General features: G+C 40.6%; 1 protein-coding gene across 1 annotated transcript in view; it reads right to left on the reverse strand.

Annotated features, from left to right (window-relative positions):
* PIGK (phosphatidylinositol glycan anchor biosynthesis class K) overlaps positions 1-21581 on the reverse strand; it is a 134484-nt gene that overhangs the window by 77068 nt on the left and 35835 nt on the right. The window lies entirely within an intron of this gene.

A 21581-nucleotide genomic window follows, 5' to 3' on the forward strand; every position in this document is an offset into this window, starting at 1 on the left:
TTGTTGTTGTTCACCGGCAGTTCCATGCATCCCCATTATATTTAGGGTGAAATTGAAACTCCTTACATCATCTAAATGGCTTATTTAAATCTGGTCTCTCTCTCTCCAACTTTAGTCTCTACCACCCACATTCTCTATGCTCCCTCCACACTGGCCTTTCTGTTCCTAGAATATGCCAAGCCTTTCCCCACTTAAGTGGCTGCTGACCAAATTTAGACTTCAATCCTCCCAGATCTTCATATAATTCCAGCCTCAGCTATGGTAATCTATCTCACTATGCGTTTTACTTTCTACAGAACATCTATGAATCTGAAATCCCCATATCTCCTATCACCACCACCCCCATTAGAATATAAGCGCTCTGAGGGCAGGGACTATAACTGTCCTGTTCACCACTGTATCACTAACACTACATACCAGAGCCTGGCATATAGTAGGTACTCAGTAAATAATTTTAAGTGAATGAAATATTTAAATTTTGCATATAATTTCTCTAGGAGAAAATAAAATCTCTCTTTGGTACTTTTCATCTTCACCCTACCATTAAAACTGGTGAATAATAATCAGAAAATTCTCCATTCTACCATATCTTAAGTTTCCCAAGCATAAGGGAAAAATTAATGTGGCATACATAATTAGTTTGGCAGGAGACAGCAAGAAGAAAATGTTCTGCTACATATGTTCCAACTACATTAAACTTCAAAACTGAAACATTATGATTTTTCTTGAAAATTGGCTAGATTTCTACTTTGAAAGTGTTCCAACCCTACCACGTTCAAAGATCAGATATTCAGCTGTTACTGATTCATCTTCACAGAATAGTGAAAGTCATTCCTCTTAAAACAGAAAATATATTTTCTCTTTTTTAAAACTTAAGATCATTAATTTACATTAAGTAAATATCAATCATTTATTCCTTTGTTAAACAAGATTGAACTAACCTCCAAATGTCAATATGAACATGAGTATTTGTTTAAACCATGTTTTCAGTTTAGGGCTAATTTCACTCTACGAAACTAAATAATTATTCAACAGCTATAAAATGTCAGTATCAATCATAAAGAAGTACTAATTTCAACTTAAAATCACAAATTTAATCAACATTTCTCCTAGAGATAATTCTGAACCTCAACACAAGTGCTATGACTATTAACATAATCAATATATTATAAAACACTGTATTTGGAATAATATGGAAAAAGAGAAGTTGGGAAACAGAATGGATTTCAAACATTTCAAAATCCAACCACAAATTCTAATTCACTGTTTCTAAAACTTAAGAAATGTACAGAACTCTTTTCTAGAGAAAAAAATAATTCTCAATAGGTCCAAGTGTTAAATTATTTATGTAACAGTACTTAAATACACACCTGCAAACAAACTACTTAGGCTTATATATCTTCTGAAACTGTAGAACGAGAGAAAATTATCAATTAAATTCTAACAAAACTAGCAAACTAATAATACTCTAAAAACATTAATCCCATTTGAAAGATGACATTATTTTCCAAAAACTAAATGCCTGCTGCTTTGTTTAACAGACGACCTTCAGATCTGGTTCTACACTTAATTTTTGTCTGTATTTTGACATCCATAATTGTTAAAGCAAACTAAAAGGGCTGAGAAAGACTCCATACTTCTATATTTGAGTCCTTGTGGACAAACTGCAATCAACTTAATAGGTAGACAAGATTGAAAACCTAACTTAGGAGTATGCACCTGTAACAACAGCTGAGTTTTGGCCAATCCCGGCAGCCATACTTTAATCACTCATACACCGCCAAGTGCTCAAACTGTGTGCAAATAAGTAAAATGCCAACTTGTAACCAATCCAGTTGTTTCTGTACCTCACTTCAAATTTCTGTCCCTCACTTCCCTTTTTTTGTCTATAAATCTTCTTTCCCCATGTGGCTGCACTGGAGTCTCTCTGAACCTGCTGTGACTCTAGGGTATGCCTGATTCATGAATCATTCTTTGCTCCATTAAACTCCTTTAAATTTAATTTGGCTGAAATTTTTCTTTTAACAGATGTTGTCAGAAGTGGGATGCAAAGTAAGCTTTAATGACCCCCAGGAGTGCTGAGTTAATAAGCAAGGTACCTGCAGGACCCACTTGTGTCCAATGATGTCTCAAAGTTCTCTCTTAAAGACAGAACTTTCCCATGATTCCCAGCCGTGGATTTCAGAGTTCCACTGATTTGTTTTGGGCTCTACAAGTTTCTTTGAGCAAATTTCTGATCCAAACTGGGTCAGGAAGTCGTGACACAAACTGGACTGGGTTCAGGATCAGATTTGATCCAGTAATTAACTGGCTTGAATCCAGTTAGAGGCTTCTTACATCTGATTGGGTCAGAAAGAAATTGGTAGTAAATGGTAATATTGCAGAGGTTATAACTGGCTTTTAAAAATTTGGCAGGGATGGGCCCAGCACGGTGGCTCATGCCTGTAATCCTAGAACTTTGAGAAGCCGAGGTGGGTGGATCATGAGGTCAAGAGATCAAGACCATCCTGGCAAACTCGGTGAAACCCTGTCTCCACTGAAAATTAGCTGGGCATGGTGGTGCACATGGGAGGCTGAGGCAGGAGAATCGCTTGAACCCGGCGAGGGGGCAGGGCAGAGGTTGCAGTGAGCCAAGATCACACCACTGCACTCCAGACTGGCCATAGAGCAAGAGTACGTCTAAAAAAAAAAAAATGGCAGGGATTTTTGTATTCTACTCCTTTGTTTTATTTTTCTTGTGTGCTTAGGTAGGAAAATAAATCATTGACTAAGTTAATTGAGGAAACCCAAGAGTAAAGCCAATATTTTTGGTAAAAATGGGATCCTTAATTTCTGAAGAACTGAGTTCCTTCTGGCTTATACATGCCTCAGTATTAGGCCCCAGAAACAGTGAAGTCTTACAGAAATGGTGAGATCTTACTAAAGATACCTTACAGTAGAACATTCCAAATGAACAACACACTGAAGTGCATTTAAAACAATGAGGCTCCCAAATTAGTTGCATCTAGGGATGCCTACTGATATGCAGAAGCTTCTAAAAAGATTTCAATATTTTTATTTAAAGCACACATATTTTGCTCTGGCCGGAAAGGAAAATATTAGAATTCAGGTCTCCCATGCAGCCGGTTGGGCAGCAACTTGCAAAATTGAGGTAATTTTGCCTGTGCTTCCATTATTTTCCTTTGTGATGCAGTTTGGCCCCCAGAACTATGGTGTGGTAAGCAGGGTCGCTAGGGCTGCTCAGGGAAGGGGAACCCAGAAACCTGACAGGCCAGCAAAAGGGCAAGAATTTTCTTACCAGACTTATGGCCTCTCTCTCTCTGTGCAACCTGGTTAAATGAATGGTAAAAATCACTTTATCTCCTCTGTAAAGTTTTAATTAATGCAAAAAAGGATTCTGAGGCTTTTTTTAAGCTGTAGGGAATCTGGTGTGCTTTATCTGTCTTTCTGTATGGTTCTGTCATAAAGAGTACCTTAGGATAGAACACAGGCTTAGGACCCATAAGCTCGCTATTCAAGACAGCCTAGCAAGCTGGTCAATAACAAACTTTTCTGCAGTTCTCTGAAACAAACAAGAACACTGGCTGAGGTCTCCATCTGGTTTTGTCCTTGGGAGCTTAATCTTGTAACCACATGGTGGTACTTTCTCTTAGTCTCTGCCTTACGGTGAAAAGGAATTTTGGGGTTCATGCCATAGCTAGCTCCAAAAATTATCTCAAGCAGTAAAAAGCCTTTTCAAACTCAAAACTGACTGCTCTAGACTTCTGGGAAGAGCAATGGAAGCTGACCAATACTGTAGACTCAGTAGCTAAGGCCTTGCCTTTTTACAATGGTGGCCCTAGTTCAATTCCTGGCTTAGGGAATGAGTCCTTTCAGGTTTGGTAACTGTATGAACTTTATCATTTGTTGATTCTCTTCCCCTCCAAGAATTTTTTCTTCTCTGAGCTAGAAGTATTGGCTGTTTGTCCTGGCTAAAGTCAGGTAATAAGAAATTTAAAAGGACTTTTATAAAGAGTGCTATAGTTAAAAGTCAGCTTAATTTAAAGTGGATATGCAAGCTCTAACAGCCTGGGACTCCTTGGGAAAAGCAGAGGAGGCACCACAGACCCTGTTTTGGGAAAAACCTCTGTTTTCCTCAAGAAGCCTCAGGAATTAAAAGCAAATAGATCCTTCTCAAAATCTAAGGCTCTGTTATGTTTTGTATTGCATTATCTGACGATTTTGACTTTTGGGAGTATCAGAAATCACATTATGAGAGAGCTTTGGTGTGAAATAACTAGGTAGGAAATACTTTCAGAGATAGCTAATGGCAGTTATGGGGAGATATTCAGTTCTCCACATTTGGATCAGAGAAGCATGTTCTTGGACACCTAGAAGTTATAAAAATGTCCCCACTCTGCACTGAGAGATTAGACACCCATAAAAATGTCCCCACTCTGCACTGAGAGATTAGACACCCATGGGAAATGGGATGATTCCCCCTTTTTGGGATCCAGGATCTGATATAAAAATGGGAATGGGACCCTTAATTTCTGGAGATCTGTTTTGCCTTCCAGCTGTGTCTGCTTATTATATTAGGCTGTAGAAACTGCATGTTCCTGGCCCTGTTCCTCCAAGGACTCCACCCTAAAGCCAATAATCTAAATAAAAACCTTAAAAACTGGCAAATAAAAAACTTACAACTACTGGATCTTCTAACTGTATAGTTATAAATATATTGTGTGTGTTATGTTTCTATAAAAGGGCTCAATTAATTGGCTTAAAAAATAAGAGCTTAAATCAAATATTTCAAAGAAAAAACTGTAATGTTTTCTAGTTATGTAACTTTAGTCACCTTTGGGAAATAAAAAGTATTAAAGATTATTGGTAAGATAAAGACATTGTTCTAAATCAGGCAGGTCAGATGTTAAATGCTAAATGCTTTAAGGTCATAAACTGCTTTGACTTTTGAAAACTGTTCAAATTACCTACCGTGGAAACCTTAGACTCTAGATAAGGCCTACAGACATGGGGAATTAGCCATGCCCTCTAGCTATGCAAAGAAAGTTATAAAGAAAAGAGATGTGATTTAAGAAAGGATCCTGTAAGGTAAATTCTTGTCCTAAAGTAAAATAACTGGTTGGTTAAAAAGAGGATTCTTAGGACAAATCAGAAATTTCAAGCATGTTGCAGTAGGTGGTCTGTGTAAGTCATGAAAGGATTTGTGAAAGGAAAATTTATGCACCAAAGATAAACATTACCTTTGGTGCGCAAATTATAATATATAATTTATATATTACATAAATTATAATATATAATTTACCATATATACAATGTATAAGCTACCATTATAATGTATAATTGAGCCTACTGAAAAACCAGTTTTACACGCAAGGTGTGTAAGGAAAGTAAAATTTGCTTTTTGTTAAAAAAATTATAAGAAAGCATGAAAACATAAATTTTTTCCTAGTATAGAGGGTTAAAGGATTGTTTTAAATTACATAAGACAAAGCTAAAGTTTGAGCAAGTCATGGAAAGTTTATAAAAATTAATTGTGGTCGGGCGTGGTGGCTCACGCCTGTAATCCCAGCACTTTGGGAGGCCGAGGCGGGTGGATCACGAGGTCAAGAGATCAAGACCATCCTGGCCAACATGGTGAAACCCAATCTCTACTAAAAATACAAAAATTAGCTGGGCATTTGGCACACACCTATAGTCCCAGCTACTCAGGAGGCTGAGGCGGAAGAATCGCTTGAACCTGGGACGCGGAGGTTGCAGTGAGCAAAGATTGCGCCACTGTGCTCCAGCCTGATGACAGAGCAAGACTCTGTTTCAAAAAAAAAAAAATTAATTGTACAAGACATTCTGTAGTAAATATATTGGCTAAAGTTAAAGGGATATTATTCAGTTTTTACATAAATTGAACTTTAAAATAAAAGCACAACAGGTTTTTCTTAGAGCACTGATCTGCTCTTCAACAAAAATTCTAAAGGGTTATGCAAGGTTTATAAGAATCTCATCTTCAGCTAAAGTGATTAAAATTAATAAATTTGTCTACACAGTTTTGTTAATAATTGGGGTTGACACTAATAGTAGACTTACGAAATTATGAAATTTGGCTCTCTCCTGAACAAGATTTTCATGTAATATTAAAGGATAATGAAAGACTTTTGTTTGCCTTTGGAATAAACTAGGGAAAAAAAGAAGGGAAAGGTAAGAGACAGATTGTTTAGAAACCTAAGTCTTCCCTCTATTAATGAGTAATAGGTTTTTGCCTTTTTAAAAATTCTTTAAGTCATCATTTTGGCTAAATGAATGACTTATGGTGACCTGGAATTGTATTTCATAATATCAAGTGTTTTAAACCTTTAACATATTTAATAGTCTTCCCAAAATCAAATTTCAGCTTCAAAATTATCTTTTCTAACCTCTAACTTTGGAATGCTACAGAGGGCCCCTGAAGAATACAAAAACAGGTAAACAGAATTATTTGACATGTTATTTGGGAAGCATTGTAAAAATAAAAAATAATGCTTAACCTTCTTTAGGTTATATTTTAATGTATGTCATCAATATGTTCCAAAATTGTATGGGATTTCTAAAATTCTAATATGTCTAAGTATATGCTATCAATCGTAATCATGGCTATGTTACATTATTAGAGACCACAGAAATAATCAAATTTTCTTGTCAATTATGTTTTTAACTATGAATTAAAATCATTTTTCAGTTAATTGCTTAATGCTGGTGCAGTTTCTAAAAACTTCACAAGCACACAAAATCCTAGAATATGGTGTCTTTTAGGAGGTTCATGAAAGGATGGAAAGAACCCTGAAAAGCACTCCTGAATACATGTTTCTGATAACATAAGTCAAATTACCTATGATAACCCATCAGTTAGTTATAAATGCTATGCACCTAAATTGGAAAAAACAACTGGTATTCAAGGCGACTTAAGTCCAATGTTAAGCTTGGACTCTTAGACTCTTGAAGAACCTTGTCCTTCCCGAGTCCTTAAACTTTTGTTATTAAAAGTTATGCATTCCAAAACATCACAGAAAAGAGAAAATAATTCAAATTAAATATATGGGTGTGGTAACTCATAAATTGCTAAAATAGTTTATAACCAATGTTTGGTTTATCAAACCTATATTCCTGGGAAAACAATCAAAGCTTCAGGTATATTTGGTTACCCGATGGGTCATTTAAACATTTTATAAAGGGATTTCATTCAATTGTCATTTTCAATGCATGTTTTCTGGTTGTATAAAAGCTCTCCCATGCAAGTGGGCTGATGTTATAACATATATTATGCTACAGTGTATTTTCACCAGGTAAAGAAAGATTTTTATAATTCATTGAGGACAGTCAACCCCTTCACAGTTTAGAACCCCAAGACTGGATCTTCTGCAAACACCAGAGAAAGACTACCCATGCCATCTACACTTCAAAAAACTTTAGAAGCTTGAACTTTGGGTTCATAATCTCACAACTAGGAAAAGTACCTCTACACTCTTGGAACTGTACACCCATTGGCACCCTTATGGTTAAGCTAACCAGTAAAGTTTCTCCCCAGAAGAAGATGGCATCTTTCCCCAAGATGACGGCTTTTCCCAAGATCACAAATCAAGACTTCTCTACTATCATGACACTCTTATCTTTGGTTTTTTTCCCTGTTTATGCCTCTATGAACAATAGAAATAAAAAGGGGGTCCCTTGTGTGCACTCACAGGTATACTTTTATTTGTGAAGAATCTTGCAGCCATCCTTATATATGGATAAGCTTATACCTTGACAGATAAAAAATGAAGGCCTAATGTATATGAGAAACTTTGACAGTATATACATTGCCTCATAGTCAGAAACACAACATTAGTTCACTCCTCTTAACCCACATCACAGGTTAAAGAGAACACTGCCAGGAGGCCTTCACACTTCTAGAAGGCCATTATTTGTTATGTCCTTTTTCCACAGTTTGCAGTAAAAAAGGCAATGATTAGAAATGTATCCTTAATGATAGGCTCTATAGCAGATTCTATTGTAATGTACATAGTTACACAACAGACTTTAAATTCTCTTTTGAAAGTTATGCTGAATAACAAAATCGGCTAAATAGAAAAGTATCTCTGTAGCTGCTGGCACTTGCAGCCTGTGGAGAAATGCACCAAATGTAGATATAGATATTCACTTGTAGGGGATTAACGAAGAGACTGCTTAGTTAAGTGAGTAGACTCTTTAGCTCATTCTTTAATTTATTTGATTTTAGGTGGCTTGGTTTATGGGGACCCTGAGTAAGTAGCATACTCCAGAGTTGTCATATTGTTCTCCCGATAGTTATAATAATCGTCTCCCTGGTGTGCTATATTCTCTCAAAGATTTTAAATGTTTATATGCAGCCATCTCTAAAATGTCAAATGGCCTCTCTTCAACTGGAATGACAAGAACTGAAAGAAATGTTTGACCATGAGGACACCATAACCTATGAATGACATGCTGAGACCAGAAACCCAAAATGATGGTAACTGAGAGTGGCACTAAGGCCCCAAGTTTTGGTCACACTCTCACCTAAGTGAGAACCTGACTAAAAAGGGGTAAACAAAATTAAGTGGGTGGTCATTGTTTTGGGCTAAGCTCATGCGCTAGACTCCAAAAGATCAAACTAAACCAAAATGGAGTTGCTTATGCTAAATGGGACAACAAAATTAAGACTTTAAGGAAATACATAGATAGGAGAACAGACCAGGTTTTATTTTTCTCCTGTCAACAGGACATTCCAACATAAGAAAGTACCCTCTACTCAGTCCTTGTTCCTACCTTTGCAAAACTCACTGTTCTACTGTTTCCCAGTGGGTTTGAAGACCAAATAAGTAAATTCAAGATAGTGATAGTGACATTAATGACTAAAGTTTTGGTCAATCTCTCAAATTTGAGAAAATAACCAAAAGTGGGGAATTGATAAAGTGAACTAAATGTGGTCTGAGAAGGACTCTGTACTTCTATAGTTGAGTCATTGTGGACAAACTGCAACCTAACTTAATAGGTACACATGATTGAAAACCTAATTTAGGAGTATGCACCTGTAACAATAGCTGAGTCTTGACCAATCCCAGCAGCCATTCTTCACTCATACACTGCTGAGTGCTCAAACTGTTCAAATAAGGTAAAAGCTGAGCTGTAACCAATCCAGTTGTTCCTGCACTCATTTCCAATTTCTGTACCTCACTTCCCTTATTTTGTCTATAAATCTTCTTCCACCACATGGCTGCTCTGGAGTCTCTCTGAATCTACTGTGATTGTGAGGGCTGCCTGATTCATGAATCATTCATTGTTCAATTGAACTCCTTTAAATTTAATTTCGCTGAAGTTTTTCTTTAATACACTATAAACATAATTTGATTATATAATGTCTGTTCATGAAAGTATGGTGTATGCTATGTAATTTATAATTTACAGGTTCTGTTTACTGTTCAGGATAATCAGATCTTATATTTACATAAGCTTTTGCCAATAAACATTCTTTGAATGGCATTTACAATAAGGTCTCACTTGATAACTCAAAATGTCTTTTTCACTCGAATACCAGGTTAGCATCACAGCAGTTATTTAAATCTGCACTGAATAAGCGTCAGATCAGTCACTGCTGAAATAAAGACTCAAAAAAAAAAAAAAAAACCACACTGATGACATACTACTACATTCCTATAAATAACAATAACAAGTTGTTTTGTATCAAAATGAAGATAAAATTCCCAAAATTTCTCCAATAGATACAAGAATATGTTATTCTTACAATTTGGCAAGCCTATTCTACCACGTGTGATGATTCAACTCACACTTTATACTTTTCAAGCCCCTGCAAAACCTACTTCACAAAACACAGCATATGTAATATGGCCTTCTCTCAGCAAAAAGAAAAAGTGGGCACTGAAATTGCATAGCAAGTCTAGTTACACAGTAGTTATTTATATAAATAGGTTCCACATTTTCAAAATCATGCATTCCTATTAGTTTAAAAAAATGGAAGGGCACATTTATACATACGTATCTACTTATAAGTCAGACATATTTACTACTTTAAGCATATAATAAATAGTGACGTGTGAACCCCCAAAAACTCTGAGACAGATTTTGGTCAATTTAGGAAGTTTATTTTGCCAAAGTTAAGGACGTGAGCCCCTGACAAAGCCTCAGGAGGTCCTGCCAACATGTGCCCAAGGTGGTTAGAGCACAACTTGGTTTTTATACATTTTAGGGAGACATAAGACATCAATCAATATATGTACGATGAACATTGCTTAGGAACGGAAAGGCAGGACAACTCAAAATGGGAAGGGGGCTTCCAGGTCATAGGAAGATAAGAGGCAAATGCTTGCATTCTTTTGAGTTTCTGATTAGCCTTTCCAAGGTGGCAATCAGATATACATTTATCTCAGTGAGCAGAGGGATGACTTTGAATAGAATGGGAGGCAGTTTGCCCTAAGCAGTTCCCAGCTTGACTTTTCCCTTTAGCTTAGTAATTTTGGGGCCCCAAGATTTATTTTCCTTTCACAGAAGCAGAATTTCTTTCTTTTTTCCTAGATAAAAACAAAGAAAACTGCTAATATTTTCTTCCCTTACCACTTTTTGGTTATTTCATCTAAATAGAGTATCTGGATCATGCCTATACAGATTTTTTTTAAGATCATCATCAATATAAAAATGAAAGGTTAAAACTTCTTAAAAAAGTAGTCCTGAAGCCCAATTTGATAAACATATTTGAAGAAAAAATGGCCTAAAATAATAATTTCCCATTATTATGTTTCCCAAACACTGAAAACCCAGGTAAGCCCTGCATCAGGGCTGCATTCTTTATCTGCCTCCCTGAAATTCTTCTGCAGCCCAATCAGGAACTAGTGACCAGTAGATAAAAAATATATATATTTTAAATAGATGAACGATCCTTCACAATCCTGAACCATTAGAGTGTGAAATTTCAAAAAACACAACTTTTCATTTGATATCATCTGATATTACCTTAATAAAAAATTTTCACTTAATGGAAATTTAAATACATTGTATTAGTCAAAATATTTTTAAACTGTTTTCTTAAAAATGTTATATATGATAATATATACTATAATAACATATAATATATTCCATAGCCATGCCTAATCACATACCACCTTACAGCATTGTTAGCTACTAGAAGATCTCCAGGCTTACCTTCAAGAAAAGCATCATCCCAAACTAGAATAATAACTGAAATTAACACAGCAGGAGACATGAGGGTCACAGGAATCTTTGATGTCCTCTTAAATGTCTGGGTTTCTGCCTCATAGGTGTTGCTCTTTTCCCCCCTGACATAAATTATTAAGGATACTCTGTAGATTATTGGTTCTACAGCAATGTAATTAGGCCAAGCAAATATTAACAAATTAAGATAATCAGTAGCTTAATGTCACGTAATTTACTTTTTGGTTTTTCTTCCTCCTCCCCTCCCATGTCTTGAGGACTTCAAGTTAACAACTCTAACCACCAATACACTGTGAAATTCATCATAACAAATCTGCTAACCACAGATGCTTGACCAATAAGATTTTCTGAATTACTTTCAATTTGCCAAATGTTGAACAAGTAGCATTCTTTGACTATGATTCCAGGTATTCTGTACTTATATTACCAGAAATAAAAACTGAAAAAATTGCACTGCAGACAGGAAGACTCATCAGTAAGCAAACATGCTATCATAGAGACGAATTACCTGAAGGTAGACCTAGCTAGCTATAGGCTCCTATATTTAAAGTTGCATGTGGTTGAGTATAACAAAGATAATAACTAACATTTATTGAGCACTCCTGTGATGATTACTACTGAGTGTCAACTTGATGAATACAAAGTATTGATCCTGGGTGTGTCTGTGAGGGAGTTGCCAAAGGAGATTAACACTTTAGTCTAACACTTGAGTTAACATTTGAGGCTGGGAAAGGCAGACCCACCTTTAATCTGGGTGGGCACCATCGAATCAGCTGCCAGCGTGGCTAGAACATAAAGAAGGCAGAAAAAACGTGAAAAAACTAGGCTGGTCTAGCCTCTAAGACTTCATCTTTCTCCTGTGCTGGATGCTATCTGCCCTTGGATATCAGACTTCCAGTTGTAAGGCCAGTCTCCTCGCCGGGAGCTCGGACAAGCCCACCCCGCTCCGGGAGCTTGGACACGCCCACCCCACTCCGTGCCTAGAAACTACGTCACCACTCCATACCCGGCACCAAGCTGTGCACTCAGCACCTAATCCACTGTTGGAAAACCCCGCCAAAATTCAAAAGAAGCCCTGCCAGAACCTGCCCAATAGCATTTTGTCCCATCCAGGTCCCACTCACCCTGGGCGGCCCGCTCACCGGAAATCCTGCCTACCTGCCAATAGCAGCTTGTCACATCCACGTCCTGCTCTCCCACAATCAATCAAATGCCTCCACTCCCTATAAAACCCCACGTCTGAGAGGAGTCCGCGCGACTTCTCCGGCCCCTCCTGTCGGACCGCAGAACCTCACCCAGGAGCCGATTAAATTTCTTTATTCCAATAACTGGCCTCAGTTGCCTCATTTGAACCTCGCTTGCTTCATTCAAACCTTACAAGTGGTGCCGATCCGCACGACTTCTCCGGCCCCTCCTGTCAGACCGCAGAACCTCGCCCAGGAGCCGATTAAATTTCTTTATTCCAATAACTGGCCTCAGTTGCCCCATTTGAACCTCGCTTGCTTCATTCAAACCTTACAAGTGGTGCCGAAACCCGGGAGGAGTTGTAAGACCCCCCTGGGGAAGCTGACTCCTCCACCCAAAGCCAGACCAGGGAGCGGCTCCACCATGAGGTAAGACTTCTGCTGCCCATAGCCTCTCCCACTGCCTGCTCTGAGGACTCCCTTTCTGTAATCGCAGCCATGTCAGGGACTCCTTTCCGCCGTGGGCCCGGGGCCCCGGCTTCCTGCCGTGGGTCTGGGACCCTGGCTTCCCGCCGAGGGCCCAGGGCCCCGGCTCCGTTCCGAGGACCTGAGTGTACAGGAGACGTCCCTACACTCTTGTCTTCTCCCTGTAAGGGGTATCTCAGGGTCAGGAATCTGAGGAGGGAGACGTCCCTACCTTCCTGAACCCTCTGGTGCTCGGGGGTGCAACTCTGAGTCACCCTTCCGATCATCTCTGGTGCTTGGGGGCGCGATGCTGAGTCACTCTTCCGATCATCTCCGTGGCAGCAGCCGAGGCTTGGGTAGCCAGGAGCCCCGTTTGCAAACCTGGTCCCTGCCCAGGAGCAGGACCAGACCCCCGGCTTGCACCACCAAAACGTCAGTAACTGTACTTTCAGTTTCTCTTCCTAACCTTGGCACAAGTGAGTGGGTAAGTGAGTAAATTCTAAGCAGTAAATCCAGATTCAGCTGTATTCTCGGCTCCCGTTTCTGCTCCTATCTCCTAACTCTCTCTCTCTCCCTCTCTCTCTCTCTCTCAAGATGGCAGCTGTTTCCCATTCTTAACTCTCTCTCTCTCTCTCTCAAGATGGCGGCCGTTTCCCATTCTTAATTCTCTCTCTCTCTCTCTCAAGATGGCGGCCGTTTCCAGCTCTTAACTCTCTCTCTCTCAAGATGGCGGCCATTTCCTGCTTCTAACTCTCTCTCTCTCTCTCTCTCTCTCTCTCTCTCTCTCTCTCTCTCTCTCTCTAGATAATGGCCGTTTCTTGCTTTCCTCTAATTTTGCCATGTGGCAGATAGCCCTAGCCCTGTCTTTTTTTGTTTTCTTCCTGATTATAACCATTGTAAACGCGCAGGCTTTCTGGTATCTTCGTTCCTGCCCCACCCTCTGTTCCTCTTGCACCACTGCCCAGGTGCTCCTAGCCAAAGAAACCTCCTCTTCGCTCTTAGCCCCTCCACCCTCCTTCTCTTCTTCTTTTTCTGACCCCAATGCATCTGAGGAACTCTCCTTTCTGCTGGCCCAACCCAATAATCCTCCGCCCTGTAACAGACCTCAATCCCCCTCAGCTCCTCCACCTCCTAATTACAACCTGGCCTCTCCTGTTAGTGCTCACACCCACTCGCGCTGTGCTCCTAACGATGAAGCCTCCCTCCTTTGCCCCCTCCGTGAGGTGGCCGGAGCAGAGGGCATTGTCCAAGTGCACATTCCCTTCTCCCTCTCTGATCTATCAGCCATTGAAAAACACCTGAGGTCTTTCTCCACCAATCCTACTGCCTGCACCAAAGAGTTCCGCTATCTTACCCAGGCATATGACCTAACCTGGCATGACACGTATGTAATCCTATCCTCCACCCTCACCCCAGAGGAGCAGGACCGGATCCTTACAGTAGCCCAGGCATACACTGATCAGGTACACCTAACTAACAACCAGATGCCGGTGGGGGCAGCGGCAGTCCCCAAAGCCTACCCAGACTGGAATTATCAAACGGTCAAGATGGCCACTGCCGCAGAGACCAAATGCTACAATGCCTCCTAGCGGGCACGCAATGCGCGGCTCAAAAAGTAGTTAATTATGATAAGCTGAGGGAAATAACTCAGGGCCCTACTGAAAACCCCGCCGCCTTTCTCGACCGACTAACTAATGCTATGATCCTCCATACCCGGCTGGATCCGGCCTCTTTAGCGGGGGCTACAGTTCTAGCCACCCATTTCATCTCTCAGTCAGTGGCTGATACTAGAAAGAAACTTAAAAAGGCTGAGGAGGGCCCCCAAACTCCCATACGAGACCTGATAAACATGGCATTTAAAGTTTTTAATGGCCGAGAGGAAAAGGCTGAGGCAACCCGACAGGCCCACCTACAGCAAAAGGTAAGCCTCCAAACCCAAGCTCTTATGGCAGCCCTGAGGCCAGCAGCCCACTAGGTGCCTGATGAGGGGGTCCATCGATACACACCAAGAACTCCGGAGGCACTCCGCCTGGGCACTGCTTCAAATGCGGTCAGGAAGGACACTGGGCGCGTCAGTGTCCATGTGCCCGACCACCTACCAAGTCCTGCCCAGACTGCAAGTGGCTGGGACATTGGCGCAGTGAGTGCCTGTCCCGGACTACAGGCTCACCCCCCCGCACCTCTATGTGGAGGGCAGGCCAGTCCGCAGGAAGCAATCCCGTCGCTTGAACTCCTCGGCCTTCTGGACAACTGACGCAGCCTGGACTCGAGAACACCCATCACTCTTGCCGAGCCCAGGGTAATGCTGCAGGTAGCGGGTAAGTCCATTTCCTTCTTAGTGGATACGGAGGCTACCTATTCTGTATTGCCTTCCTACTCAGGGCCTAGCATACCTTCCCAGGTCTCAGTCATGGGAATTGATGGAAGGCCTTCCTGTCCTAATCAAACCCATCCTTTAGCCTGTGTCCTCGAGGGACACCCCTTTTCTCACTCCTTTTTAAGCATACCCTCATGCCCAGTTCCCCTTTTGGGATGAGATATTCTCCAAACTGTGGGGGCCACTCTCCAACTCACTGGCCCCCCCATACTCAAGCCCATCACTCGCTCACCTCTTACTGCCCCTCCTAACTGACACCATGCCCTGTCTTAACCCTCGCCTCAACCCCCTATCCCTCCTGATGTAGTTAATCCCTTGGTATGGGATACCTCTAAGCCTGTAGTGGCCAGACATCACATGCCAGTTAAGATACTTCTCAAAAATCCTACCCACTTTCCCTCCCATCCTCAGTTTCCTATATCAAAAACCCACTGCCAGGGCCTAAAGCCTATAAAATCCTCCCTCTACGCACCTCCAGGAGGATACTTCTGGTGTAACGGAACCTTAACCAAAGCCATTAATGCCTCCTTCCCCTTCTCTTGTGTGCCTGTCACTTTAGTCCCACAGTTAGAAGTATACGGACGGGCTGAATTCCTATCCCTCCTTCCACCTTCCCCTAATCACCGAAACAGATGAGCAGTCTTCCTCCCAATGGTCGTTGGCCTCTGTCTAGCATCCTCTCTAGCGGTGGTCGGGCTAGGAGGTGGCACCCTAGGCTACAGTGTCACTTCAGCCACTCAACTAGAGGACAAGCTCCATGTGGCTATTGAAGCCGCCTCCCTGGCCTCCCTCCAGCTACAAATCACGTTGCTGGCCCAGGCAACTCTCCAGAACCGACGGGCCCTTGACCTGCTAATGGCAGAAAAAGGAGGTACCTGTCTGTTTCTTCAGGAACAGTGCTGCTACTATATCAATGAAACAGGCCTTGTAGAAGAGAACGTCAACGCTCTCTATCGCCTCCAGGAAGATCTCCACAAAAAGCAAAATACATCAGTCTCGCCTCTCAACTGGTGGCAATCCCCCATACTTACCTGGTTAACCCCCATCATCACTCCCATTATCATAATTTGTCTTCTGCTAATGCTAGCCCCTTTTTTCCTCAGGTTTTTACAGGCTCGCATAAGGGAAATTTCCAGGGTGGCTGTAAACCAAATGCTGCTTCACCCCTACGTCCAACTCCCAATCGAGGCACCAGCCAATTGACCCCCTTACTCCGCCCCTATTCAGCAGGAAGTAGCCAGAAAGAAGCAGCATCCTATATCAAAAGAGTCGGAATGTAAGGCCGGTCGCCTCACCGGGAGCTCGGACATGCCCACCCCCTCCACGCCTAGAAACTACGTCACCACTCCATGCCCGGCACCAAGCTGTGCACTCAGCACCTAGTCCACTGTTGGAAAACCCCGCCAAAATTCAAAAGAAGCCCTGCCAGAACCTGCCCAATAGCATTTTGTCCCATCCAGGTCCCACTCACCCTGGGCGGCCCGCTCACCAGAAATCCTGCCTACCTGCCAATAGCAGCTTGTCACGTCCACATCCTGCTCTCCCACAATCAATCAAATGCCTCCACTCCCTATAAAACCCCACGTCTGAGAGGAGTCCGCGCGACTTCTCCAGCCCCTCCTGTCGGACCGCAGAACCTCACCCAGGAGCCGATTAAATTTCTTTATTCCAATAACTGGCCTCAGTTGCCTCATTTGAACCTCGCTTGCTTCATTCAAACCTTACACCAGTTCTTCAGTTCTGGGACTCAGACCGGCTCTCCTTGCTCTTAAGCTTGCAGACAGCCTATTGTGGGACCTTGTGATTGTGTGAGTTAACACTTAATAAACTCCCCTTAACACTTAATAACATCCCCTTTACTATATATATATATATATATATATATATATATATGGGTTTCTCTATATATATTTAATAAACTCCCCTTTATTATATATATATAAAGGCATTTATACACATATATACACACACACACTTAATAAACTCCCTTTTATTTTATATATATATAAACTCCTTTATAAATATATATATAATAAAGGGGAGTGTGTGTGTGTGTGTGTGTATATATATAAAGGGGCTTTTATATATATATATGTATAAAGGGGAGTTTATTAAGTGTTTATATATATTTATATATGGCATCCTATTAGTTCTGTCCCTCTAGAGAACCTTGACTAATACAGATTTTGGTACCACTAATGATCCTAGAGGAACAGAATATTCATTGGTTTTCGAGTTTCTGGAGTTGGCTGCTTAATATGATTAGACCCCAAAACGCTAAGGACTCTACTTCTAATAGTATGGAGAACACTGATAGTCCTTGGCATAAACTGTTGTGACAGTTATGCAAACTAAATGCATTTGACACTCCTGATTGCCTGCTCATCAGGCAAGGCATTTAATAACTCTATACATAATACCTTTGACCATATATGAAGAAGCAAGGAACATAACAAAGCTGGGAGAGAGATCCAAGGTGGCTGATCACTACCAGCTCAGGCTCGTAGTTTCCAGTGAAAGTGCAGAGAATGAGAGGACGCCACACTTTCAGACGAATATTTGTTGCTCACGGACCAGGAGATTCCCAGCAGAGGAGCCCCACGGGTCGCCAGGGCGACTCTTGTGGCCGGCGTGGCGGTTTTGCTGGCGCCTTAGCGCACCAGTTTGTGGTGCAGAGTCCGGAGATTCCCAGGCAGAAAAGCGCCTTCAATCTTAACACCGCCGTTTTGGCCGGCGCAGTGGATTGCTCAGATTTCGGTGCTGGGAATCAACAAGTTGGACGTCTGCTCAGAGACCTAGTTAGAAAGTCGGTATTATAAAGACGACAGACGGATAAATATATAATGAAGGGAAGAAACCAGTGTAAAAAGGCAGAGAATACTCAAAATCAGAATGCCTCTCCCTCTACAGGGGATCGCAATTCCTCATCAATAATGGAACAAGGCTTAATAGATTACGAGTGTGTTCCAATAACAGAAGCAGGTTTCAAAACATGGGTGATAAGAAACTTCTGTGAATTAAAAGAACTTGTTCTAATCCAATGCAAAGAAACTAAGAACCTTGAAAAAAGGCTTGACGAAATGTTAACGAGAATGGACAATTTAGAGAAGAATGTAAGTGAATTGATGGAGCTGAAAAACAAAACACGAGAACTTCGCGAAGCATGCACAAGTTTAAACAGTCGAATTGATCAAGTAGAAGAAAGGATATCAGAAGTTGAGAACCAACTCAGTGAAATGAAACGAGAAGACAAGATTGGAGAAAAAAGGATGAAAAGGAATGAGCAAAGTCTCCAGGAAATATGGGACTATGTGAAAAGACCTAATTTACATTTGATAAGTGTACCTGAATGTGACGAAGAGAATGAATCCAAGTTGGAAAATACTCTTCAGGATATCATTCAGGAAAACTTTCCCAACCTGGCAAGGCAGGGTAATATTCAACTCCAGGTAATACAGAGAACACCACAAAGATATTCCTCAAGAAGACCAACCCCAAGGCACATAATTGCTAGATTTTTTAGGGTTGAAATGAAGGAGAAAATACTAAGGGCAGCCAGAGAGAAAGGTCAGGTTACCCATAAAGGGAAACCTATCAGACTTACAGCAGATCTCTCAGCAGAAACCCTACAAGCCAGAAAAGAGTGGGGACCAATATTTAATATCCTTAAAGAAAAGAACTTTCAACCCAGAATTTCATATCCAGCCAAACTAAGCTTTATAATTGAAGGAAAAATTAAATCTTTTGCGAACAAACAAGTACTTAGAGACTTCACCACCACCAGGCCTGCTTTACAAGAGCTTCTGAAAGAAGCACTATACATATAAAGGAACAACCAATATCAGCCTTTCCAAAAATATATCGAAAAGAAAAGAGCATTCACACAATGAAAAATTTACACTAACTAATGGGCAAAACAGCCAGCTAGCATCAAATGCCAGTATTAAACTTATATATATTCTAATTGGATAAAAAGCCAAAACCCATCAGTATGCTGCATCCAGACCCATCTCACATGCAAGGATATACAAAGACTCAAAACAAAGAGAAGGAGGAAGATTTATCAACCAACCAGAGAGTAAAAATAAACAAATAAACAAAAAGCAGGAGATGCAATTCTTGCCTCTGATAAAGTAGACTTTAAAGCAACAAAGAGCAATAGAGGCAAAGAAGGACATTACATAATGGCAAAAGGATCAATGTAACAAGAAGAGCTAATGATTTTATAGATCAACGAGACAGAAAATTAACAAGGACATTCAGGACTTGAACTCAGATCCGGAACAAGTAAACTTAATAAACATTTATAGAACTCTCCACTTCAAATACACAAAACATACATTACCACCTCACACCTATTCCAAAAGTGACTACATAATTGGAAGTAAATCATTCCTCAGTAATCGCATAGCATTTCATAGGTTTTAAATGAAATATTGGTTGGCTGCTTGTTTGTTATTTTCTTCCCTTATTCCTTCCTGTCTACATCAAGTATAATTATTGGTATAAAAGAGGTTTTCAATACCTATTACTAAACTGCATTATAGCCCCGGCAAGAAAGCAATACTCCCATTCTCTCTCTCTCTTTCTCTTCCTTTTTCTTCCTCTTCTTCATTTTTTTTTCTTTCTATCTTTCTTTCTTTCAAAAAAAAAATGCAGATGCCAGACACAAAGGGAGAAAAGACCATACATTGGCTGAATCATAGAAGAGAAAGAATGGGTGGAAAGAAATGACAGTCTTGGCAAGAGACATGATGTAGGTTTTCCCCCTCCTTCTTTAATTGTATCTGGTTAAGATTTTTTGTTTCCCCTCTACAAAAAAAAAAAAAAAAAAAGAATAACCCATCAGATGAAATAAACCATGAGTTCATGTAAATATATGAATATATACATAAAAAAAAAAGAATTAGAGATTGAAAAGGTTGATTGTTTTTTCATGTTTATTGGCCATTTGAATTTCTTCTTTTTCATTTATATCATTTGCCTATTTTTATTGTTTTTTTTTCTCTTTAAGAAAAATGGGAATAGATCATAAGGACACAGAATTATTTCACATTTTCACACAACTCAATAGTGGGAAAAAAAAAAAAAAAACAAAGCTGGTTGGTTGTTCCTAAGCTCAGTGGACAATGAGATAAAAAAAAATGAACTCAGGGATACTGTCTCCTGGCTTCAGAAGCAGATACTAAGCCTCAAATCTGCTAAGATTGCCCTGATTGAGAGTCTTATCTCCTGTAGAGAAAGAGCTGAAACTGTGGAAAAACAGACACAAGCTCTTATCATGCAAGTGGCTGACCTGCAATGAAAGGTGCATGCACAGCCTCGCCAGATGTCTATTGTTAAAGTGCGGGCATCGACTGGAAAAGAATTAGATCCTGCAACTTGGAATAGGGACGTGTGGAGGACCCTGATGAAGCTGGGGACACTGAGTTTGTAAACTCTGATGAACTTTTTTTGCCAGAAGAAACAGCTTCCCCATCCCCAGTAGTGGCAACATCCCCTCCTGACTCATGCTACCATCAGCCTTTCAACCTTTGTCAGAGGAGATAAACCTGTGCTGCCTGAGCCAACAGTGACAGCCTCCCCTGAGGCAGTTGCCAGGAAAGATAATGTTGATTCTCCTCAGGAGCCACTCCCAACACCACTGTTTGCTTCTAGACCTATAACTAGAGTCCTTAGAGGTGAGGTTGAGAGTGTGGCCCATGAGGAGGTACACTACACTTAAAGAACTGCTTGCATTTTCTAACTTTTATAAACAGAAATCTGGAGAACAGGCATGGGAATGGATATCAAGGGTGTGGGATAATGGTGGAAGGACACAGAGTTGGATCAGGCTAAAATTTATTGATTTGGGCCCACTAAGTAGGGACTCTGCATTTAATGTTGCAGCTTGGGAGGAGTTAAAAAAAAGTTCTAATAGTTTATTTGCTTGGTTAGCTGATGTGGCGGGGTTGGGGGGACCCTGCAAGAGAATAGGCAAAGATCTGAAGCCTCAGCAGGTTCTTATATAAACATAGAATTAGAAATTAATTAGAGATATAGTTATACAGTTATTCCTATATATATATATAATTATAAATAATCACATAGCTATTCATATGTAATCATAAATATATACATATATTTAATCATATAATCTTTAATTTTACTAATAAGTCTCAGGTCAAGAAATATGGGACTGAAGTGACACTGGAAAAGAGGTGACCCTAAGGCAAGATGTTCTAAGTCCTCTGTCAGACCCGCATAAGGGCTGCTGGAGGACGCCTCAGCTGTGCAACAATGTCAGCACTCTGAAAGCACCCGCTGTTTAGCCAGCTAGGGAAAGAGACGTCCAAGATGGCTGA

This window comes from Aotus nancymaae, unplaced genomic scaffold, assembly GCF_030222135.1.
Source record: "Aotus nancymaae isolate 86718 unplaced genomic scaffold, 86718_ANA_hifiasm-v0.15.2.pri h1tg000007l, whole genome shotgun sequence".
NCBI classification, from domain to species: Eukaryota; Metazoa; Chordata; class Mammalia; order Primates; family Aotidae; genus Aotus; species Aotus nancymaae.